The sequence below is a fragment of the Coturnix japonica genome, chromosome 3 (assembly GCF_001577835.2).
Source record: "Coturnix japonica isolate 7356 chromosome 3, Coturnix japonica 2.1, whole genome shotgun sequence".
NCBI classification, from domain to species: Eukaryota; Metazoa; Chordata; class Aves; order Galliformes; family Phasianidae; genus Coturnix; species Coturnix japonica.
In genome coordinates, this window is record NC_029518.1 from 56,803,334 (window position 1) to 56,813,387 (window position 10,054).

Consider the following 10,054-nt stretch of genomic DNA (forward strand, 5'->3'; position numbering starts at 1 on the left):
AGTTTTTACAAGTAAAAATAAAAAACCCTGTCTCGGAAACTCATCAGGTGCAGCAAGACATTGTGACTCACAGGGATGATACCTCTCTTCCAGGAGAGGTGAGTGGGTAGCCCCCGAGATCCAACTGTGGCTGAGGCTTGGGACCATGCATACACACAGGCACAAGCAGTAGAATTCTTGTGGGCTTTCTGCCATGAGGCTCCATCTCTCCAAGAGAGAGGAGAAGAGAGGATATATTGTCCCCAGAGGGCTTCTTTAGCAGGTCAGGGAGAAGAGTTTCCTTCCTTCCAAAAGGGGAAATAAGGTCATCCTAAGAAAATCAAAAGAATTACTGATTTGTCATACTTCAGCAAGAGATAGGGTGTCATGTTTTCATCTCAGTGAGCTATCCCAATGGAAATGCTCTTCCATCTTATCCTTCTCTTTTTTCCTGTTGTTTTTCTTACTCTGGTCACGCAAGGGTGAATTAGTATGCAACGTGTTAGATAGAGGGGAATGAAGCAGTCATAGGTGATTTATAAGAGGAGACACTGGCATCGTGGATAACATAATGCAAACAAGAGTACTGAAGCACAGAATGAGACTAGAGACCTACCTTTCCCATGAAGAGCACAAAGATAACAAGGGAAAATGAGTTACCTCATCTCCAACCAAAGGCAGGAATATGGACAAAAATGTCTTTACATCTTCTTACAGATGGTATCTAAACTTACATCCAGCTCTAAGCAATGTAAATGTTAATATACACTCATTACTTTGATAGCTCAGATGACTCATAAAACAGGAGCTAAAATCTTCAATTTCCCAGCATTATAGTAGCATTTTATTAGTTAAGACTATAATACATAGCAAATTCTCTTCATCATCGACATAACACTTTTTTCATGCTACTGAAATGAGTTAGTAACAAAAAGCTCCATTTCATTATTGTTGTTTTTTTTGTTGTTGTTGTTTTGTTTTGTTTTTACTAGCCACCATGTTTTAAGCTACACCATCATCATCCTTCTCAATTTCCTTCACTTTAGCAACAAAGAACCACGCAACTATAGCTACTTTCTTTGAGTTTCTCAGTAATATTGAGGATTTGGAGTTTCAGAGCAGTAGGAGTTGGGCATGCCTCTGGCTTAAGGAACTCAAATGTAGGTATTTATTGTACAAACTTGCATGTAACTTCAGTTAGGGCTAATCACTGCTCTGAACTCTCAACAGTGGCGCTACATGTGACAAGTCAATATTTCAACTATATGTATGGCAAATTTCAGCAACTCTTTTCTAGGAGAGGGCAATTGTACACAAGTTCATATAGGGGACACTTTGGTTGTACATAAGCACTTGTGCACCTAGAAGGTATCAGTACTGTTACCCGTAATGATAAGATAACAGCTTGTACAAGTGCTTGTTTTATTTTAATTTCCACGCATGAGAGCAAATAATAGCAGTAGATACATTTGCTATGGCATTACAGTTTTTTCTCTTCAGTTGCTGCACTGTTTGTCCTGCTTTATCCTTGTCATGGGTGACTGCTGACATCTCTCTTGAAAAAAAATAAAGAAAAAAAAAAGATTGGAACCACCGGAAGCGAGGTTGTAACAGGTTGATTGATTACTGTCAGAGGTATTTTATTTCGTTCTATCTAAAATGAATTAATCAAGCTCTTCTCTGGTCACAGAATTATTTACTTGTTCACTATTTGATACTAAGGACATCACTTGTGATTTTGTAAGAAAAGAATACCAGGGTCATGTAGTTTTTTCATATTTATCTTGTACTGTTAAGGAGAAACATTGCATGCTGTTTCCCAATATAGAGTAATTTCTGCACGTAAAAGCGAACATTAATGCTCCCACTGCATAGGCTGTGGTTTTCATATTGATTTATTGTTTTCTGTGGGGCCTTAGTGACTTGTAACTCCTATAATTGTTTTAATGTGACACAACAAAGCAGGTAATCCTTCCTCTCCAGATGCACCTTGACCAAAAACACACTAATGCACCTCTGTTTCCCTACACTGAACGCTCAGTCCTCCCAAAGCAGGTATTTGTCAAATCACTCTGGGCTGCACAGTCTTCTTCCCTACTGACAGCTTATTCTCAAGGTTTTATATCCTTAAGGGGTTCCTGCAGTTCCACCTCCCTCTACAGATAAAGCCCTTGCTACATATAGATCTTTGTGGAATCTTCATCATCAGGTAGTGCATGCAGAGATGTATGACGTCTACCAGAGTACTCAATAGAGATTGATTTGAATAACAACAACAACAAAACAAATAAATTCAGGAACAGTATGAGATCATAATTTGTCAGATCATCCACTTCAATTAACAGTCAGATGATGTTTGTCTGACTTTGAAAAGTCTTTCTAATTTGAAGGTCTTGGTGAATAAGGTAAACTATATCTTGGCAACAGATGGAAATGGAAATTTCTTCTTCACTACCAAAATCAAAACAACATAATCCAAATCTGCAGCCCTCTTGGCAAGCAAACTAAGCAACAGACTTTATTCCTTAAGGGCTTTCCACCAAACTGGCTTGCCCTTGTAGTGCTAGGGGCAAGGTTCCCCAGTCTCCTCCATTCCCTGAGACTTTTTTCAAGATGAAAATGACAGGAACATCAACAAAAGCAGAACAAACATTGAGATAGTCAAAGTTCGCAGCGCTCACCACTCGGGCAGAGAACTACTGAAGTCCATAAAATTAAGTCTGGCCCTGACAGTTTTATTGGGACATTACTTGCCATGGTTAGTACTATGCTGGATTCAGCTGCAAGGCAGGCTGATCTCTCTGGATTCGTTCTCACCTTCAGCAAGGACGCCTTCAGGAAGTTTCAGCTCCAGTTCACACTCTCACCAAGGTAATAAGCTGAGCAACCAAGATGAATCATTTTGCCTCTAACAATTGCCTCCTGGCTATTGTGCTGCTTGGGTGGTGCTCTGTTTTTTCCATTTTGACAACTCAAACTCAAATGGAGTTTTCTGTCAGTCCATCACCTACTGCCTGCTAATAACACAACAAACAATTGGAGCTGTCTGGGTACTGTCATTAAACTGCCATCTAGCATAGCCAAATCTGATTATGCGCTCCCCATTACATTTCATTTTCTATGTTAGGACTCAAGTGGCAACTCTTCTGCCTTCACTATCCAGTCTTGGCATTCACTGCAGACACATATTTATCATCTTGTATCCTAACAAGGGTTCTTAATTTCTTAATTTCCTGCTAATTTGGATTTGTTCAATGAAGCCTAGACAGGCCAATCACAAGAAATTTGATGTATGAAAAAGTAGAGACACAGGTGGCATCTCAAGCCAAGGAATTATACAGCCACATTTACACCAGAAAAATATATAGCATTAGGGCAATGAGTGATTGCAAAATACCAAAAATGGGAGCTCTGTATTCTTCACTCCATGATGTCTCCTAGAAGTTGTATATTAATCAATGATCTCTGCCTGGCTAAAGAACTGAAGGAAACTCACACCTTGACTTTTATACAAGTTAAGAATAAATAGCCTTCTGGCTTACTGTTGACCTTAAGATCTAATGCTACATGTCCATCTGCAGTCATTAACATGAAAGAAAATTCATGTTAAGTGCTTTAATAGACAAGAACCTTCTGCGGCCTTTATGCTCTGAAAAAACATCACAAGCACATTTTGATTCCTCCCAGTAACTCACTGGCTCAGCTAACAAGTAAAAGTGAAAGCACAGAGCAGACGGGTTTCCTGCCTGCCAACCCAGCACAGTTTTGTGCTTTCCATCATGCATAGCAATAGCAATGTGAAGGTTAACAGGCCAAAGTGTGCACATGCAGGAAAAAAACAAGATCTGGTCTTTTTGCCAGGTGTCCTATCACAGCAGGGGGAACAGATGGAAAAATCAGCAAAATTTGAATGCACAAAAACACTGCTCCATCAGCAACGTTACCTGTTTGAAAATATGACCTTCCAAAAGAGTGCCTCCTTCAAAAATCACAATTTTAGCATCACATTACATTAAAAGTAAATGTCAATTAAAAAGAAAATGAGGTAAGAAACAGGTCTGATACTTCTGAATTTGTTCCTGAAAAGGAAAATTTATGGCTGGATCATTAGAATGTCAATTTGCAGCTGTGACAAACAAATGAAGACTGATTCAAGTCACGGTATCACCAATGGTATTAATGATCTTGGTAATGAAAAGCTGATGACTTTTAACAAGTGTTATCTGACACACAAAATAAATACTATTAAATATGAAAAGTCCCTTTCATTACATGTGGAGTTTAGAGGCTTGTGAAAAGCAGGCAAATTGGTATGCTGTTGCCTTCCCTACCTGTCACTGGGCAGAATAATGCCATAGCTCAGTTACTGTGAGCTCCGCTGGTGCATGAGCCTTGGCTCAAAACAAAATGTGGAAGCACAGGCTCTCTTTCTGAATCTTTCCATCGGAAAACAATAGGTTTAAAGCTACTACAAAAACAATGCTGAGTTGTCTTGTGCAGCTAGGTAGCACAGGCAGCACGGTTTTCCCGGCTGACAAAGATGTTTCCACATTTAAAATGGTTTAGCTCTGTATTTGTTATTCCTCTGCGAGAACCTTGCAGAGCTGCTTGTGCCATTTTTTTCTTCTAGGACGCTGAGAGTCACAAAGGCGTGCTGCATGTCTTTAAGGAGAGTTAAAAGGCATGGTCAGATAGTCAATTCCTGACCACGTTTGTAATTTAGAATTCAAGAAGCTTTTGTTTCAGTGCCTGTGATAAACACTCTGTTTTAAGGCTTTTAAATGCCAAACCTGATTTTTCCTAAAATGGTAAATGCCTGCTTAAGAAAAATAAACAAATCCTGTCCAATCTTTACGTGTATGATTTCAAGCTAACTTTTAAAGCAGCACATAAGAGATAAGATTCCTTAATAGGTAACATGCTAGCTCAGTGATTCTCTCATGTTCCTTTAGTGACTGAAGTTTATCAAATCTTTCTGTGTAACTGAGACACTTTCCACTACACTCACTCTGTAGCAGTACAGGAGAGAAAAACGATTTTCTAAAACTGCACCTCCAGCTACATATTTTACTCCATCTCGTTAATGGATTCAGGTAAGAAGTCTCAACTTTTACCAAGAATAACAGTTCTTACTTTTTAGGAGGGTAGACCTTGGATATAAGTCATATCTCACAGGGAATCAGAGAAACCCTCCAACTACAGAAGGATTAAAATCTAGGATGAATGATCTTCTATGGCAGCCTTTTTTTAAAAAAAGTTTAATTCTAATTTTGATTAAACTGGACCCTTGATGCATTTGTGGCTGAAAGATATTATATAACAATGTGATTTCTCCAAAACAGGATAAATATAAAATTAATTTTAATAGTATATACACAGTAACAGATGACATATTAAAAAAACTCCAATTTTTCCATTATACAGAGAATTAAAATAAAAATATTTTTATATTTGGGATGAAGTCATCAGAACACCTGTTATCCAGCCTGTAGTTTCATAGAAACATAGAATCATTTGACTTGGAAGGGACCCTTAAAGGTCATATCGTTTTCCTGTTTTCTGAGGAAGGAGAAATGTGTTCCTAGGATGTAAATGCATATGACACAGATAAAAACACTTGGAGTGAATTTACACGCATTTCCTTGACTTTAAGAGGAAACGCAGGAAATACAGGAATTGATCTTTTAAAACTGGATTGTTTATACATGATTGAAAACAAATTCTAGAGACAGTTGAAAATATGGGGGGGGGGGGGAAATAAGGGAATGGGGGTAGATTCAAAAAGTGTCTTCACACAGAAATCATTTGAAAACAGAAGTAAAATCAAAGTCTCTTCCCTGACTTCCTAAATAGCACATTAACTATATTTTCTGTCCTGTTCATTTTCACTTCTCTGTCACAGGCAGGAATTATTTTGCAGGAGTTGCTTAGCAGTGCTTTAATCATTTAGCACTGACTAACACTTTGAGTGCCTTACAGGTAAGCATTTAAGCTGTCTTGAACTGCTTGTGCAAACTTCAGTAGGAACTGAGATTCTGTTGAACCTCACAGGACTGATGTTTCAGTTTGGTGCCCTCTCTTGCTATGGAATCACATTTGGTTGCCTTCAATAGGATTATGCAGTACGGTTAGAAATATTCCACTCCTAATTGATAAAAGTTACAGGACCTGACTCTGCAAAATGCACTGGTTTTCCTCTGAGATGCATTTCTCCATCAGCACTGGGAGCTGAGGACAGCCAATTCTTCCAGGAACTGCTCCGCACACTGCATTATCCAGTCTATTTCAGCTTGTTACAATTCTATGTATATTAATTATCATCACCATAGTAACAGACATAAAGTGCGTTTGACTTAAGAAGGAAGGACGATTAGTATTTTCTAGTTCCAATTTAAAATGTTATTAACCTTTCAGAATCATAACCAGATACTCTGAAATTTTTAAATGATACAGTATTTTAGTAAGTTTTGAAGCTACCTTCATTAAAATCATTGGAGGAGCAAAGACATGCCTTTGGCTTTTAATGGGAACAATGTAAACTCCAAACTAACTGAACTAGCCACAGGAAAATTTTGTGAATTATAGGGTATGATATCCCGTGAGAATACGAAAAGAGTTTCACATCTTTCCAATTATAAAGAGCCTTTCGTATTTATTACCTTCTTGTGCACCACTCATTTGTGAGGCCAAAGGGGATACTGAAAGAAGGTTAGGATTGTGTCAGCAAAAAATCACAACACGAAAAGGGCATATGGATCATCAGATTATTGGAAGGAAACTAAAAGTTTAGCATATTTGATTCAGGAACTTTTTGTAATACAGACTATAGGCCACCTTCATGTTACCAGACAGAATCAAACACTGTAATTCTTGATACTTCTGGGACCTAATCACACTGTAACGACTTGTTAAAGATAAACAAGTCTTCAAAATAGCATGTACCACTGTGTCCAGGCTGGCTAAATGTATGGACAAATCTGTCTTTTTTTGCAAGGGAAGGATCTTACTGCACAGTTCTTTGGAGGGGGAACATGGATCAAACTTCACTGGATGTCCCCCTGAAGGGATATCCAGCACACCAGCAGAGCACACAGTCCTTATTGCCACCTCCAAGCCTATGTTTCATCGCCAGAAAAACTCCTGCCAACTCTAATGGCGCACTACCAGAGGGAAGGTGTTCCTGATATCATCTGAAGATCTGGCCAACTCTATTAGGCGTAGTACAACAGATAATGCACATTCCTAAAACAAAAATGTTTTATCTTTCAGAAAATAGATCTGTAAAAAGAGAGTATTAATGGTTCATCTGCATCACAGTATGTTTCTCTGCCTGTAGTGAAATGTACAGCATAAAGCCTCCAAACACAACACACCCCATGAACAGAAAAATACCTCATGTTCAAATACTTCTCAACAGATGCATTTTAATTTACACAATTTATTATATTGTGCCTTTTATACAAACCTGCATTATAATCACACCTTAGAATCACATGCAGGTTCAGAACTATGTGTATGACATAAATATCTGTGTGGTTCATCACAAACAGAATGTGAAAGACCAACCAAAATTTAGTGCCTGCAGTTATAAACTGCAGGAATATTAAGATTTTGTCTGGTAACAGCTTCATAGTGTGCCATCTGGGAAATAAAGCCAAATGATAGTGAGTGATTATTTTTTTTCACAGTCTAAAATAAACCATTGCATTCTTTTCTGTGTGCAAAAGCAATGGTTGAAACAAAATCCACAAGGAGCCATCGAAAGTTTAACATACACAGATACACACAAATAAATTAATCTAATCCTACCCATATGATATATTATGTAGTTTAACATACAGATATATATTTCTCACTTTATATTCATTGTCATCAGAGGTGCAAAACCATCTTTACTGCACTGTAGAAAGCAAAGTAATGAATTGCAATAACTACATGCTTATTTAAGACAGAATTCCATTCAACTCAGAACCTGTTGGCGTATCTGTATGAGTATTGCTTTGCATGTGAGCAATATTTAACATTCTTTCACCTATTTACAAGTTTACATTAAAATTCAGTTATTGTAATAATAGGAAGGCATTCGAGGAGAAAAAAAAAAAAAAAAAGTATGTCTCAACCCTGTTTTGTAGGCAGGCAACTGGACAGCAGAGATGTGTGTTAAATAACAGACACAGGACAAACCAGCACTAGAGGCAGAAATCAAATTTAAGCAAAAACTAAATTGGGGGAGAGAATAAAGCATCAGGTCTTGATTAATTACAGCAACATAGTTGTTGTAGAAACACGCTGGAAAATATATAGGCATGGGGGAGGGGAACACTGATTTTTTTGTTGATGTTGTTATGGGCGCTAGAAGAGAGCTCTGCTCCAGAGCGACCAACTGGTTCTGTGCTTGGATCAGGTGCAGGAAGAACAGGTTCTTGGCTGTGGGATAAAGTAGATTTGTAGGGATCTCTGTATGCAGTGTGAACGTCTCAGATACTCACCTACTAGTCACTCTGCTGCCCTTGAATTTTTTTGACAGGTATTTATTTCTCAAAATCATGCTAAATCTTTCTGCTGTATCTTTCCATCAGAGAAATATGGAAGCAGTAGGGCTGGGAAATGCAGCCAAACATAGCCACCTGCAGATAGTAGGAAAACCACAAAATATTTCCCGAGCAGCAGATGCCTGTGTTTAGCTTGATACAGCAATTGAGGAGAAACAGAAGACTGAAGGCTCAAGAAGGAAAAAGGGTGAAAAAAATCACAAGAAGAAAAATTCAATGCTTCACCCACTGAAGGATTAAATGATGTCTAAATAAAAATGTAAAACTGGGTGCATATGTATTTCTGGGAGGTATAAAATGTGCTGAATAAGCAGAAACGTATAGGTTTTTGTTCTCTTTGATTCAAGTCCACATTAATATTTCTAGTCTTGGAAATCTTATCTCTTGCTGAAAATGAGGTGCTCCTGACAGAAGGAGTTTCTCCTTTTAGAAGTGCTTAGCCTCAGGGTCTGAGCTAAAGTGAATATGAGTCAATAATACCAAGTGAAACAAAATAAATAATGGAATCAATGGGAAAACTCCCATTGAGTTGAACTGTCAGTAGACTACAGATTATGACATAAGGCAGTAGGAATGTATGCAGAGGGAGGGAAATCTTGAGAGAAAATATGTTTAGGATAAAATGTTACCACATTTCTTAGTATGATTAAGAGCTATGAAATGAATTCAGCAGTTCATTTCCACGATGCTTCTCATGGGGATGTAAAGATCAACCTCATCAAGGGTCCAGACACTGCCAAGGCTGGTAGGAATGTGCTATATTTGGGCAATAGAGCAAAGCATCACTGGAATAGAAGCTATATTCGTTGATGGCTGTGCATACTAGCAAATATACCTATATTTCCTGTCTATGAGGATTCAGTTTCAAGATAAAAACAAAAAACAAACAACACTCAGTATGAGAAATGCAGTAGGAGGAACAGACAGATAGTACTGTGAATATGAAGACTGAAAAGACTGTTTTTTTTTCTGTAAGTTTTTCTTAGATCAATGCCTGAAAGAGCTGAACAGTTGGTAATGACCAATTCAAAAGTGAGACAGAGTCATGTGAGAAAAGTTGAATTATATGTAAATATAGAAAATGAAAGGTGGTGTACAGTAGCTGTAAAAATATTTATGCTAATCCTTTATATTTCCTTTGTCATTCAGCTTCTCCTGCTTTCCAGCTCACTAGAATTAAAGGCACTTAGTGTGTCCCTTCCATTCCACCACTGTCTTTTTGACCACAACTTTTAGAGGATCCAGAATTGCTGGAAAATGTTCTGGCCAAGAGTTAAGCACTTGTTGCTGATTACCAGTCAGGTTTCTCAAACAATTAAGTAAAGCACAGACTGCCTAACTGGCTTGTTCGTGGTCATAGGGAAATCTGGAGCAGAACAGAGAAACAACCCCATTTATCCTAAGCCAGCATTCAGCACTGTAACACAGAAACCACAATTTTCTCACTACCTCAGTATTATCACAAAAGAACTAAATTCTGACAAAATAATCACTTACTCAAGAAAGGCAATCTTTGCTGGGAA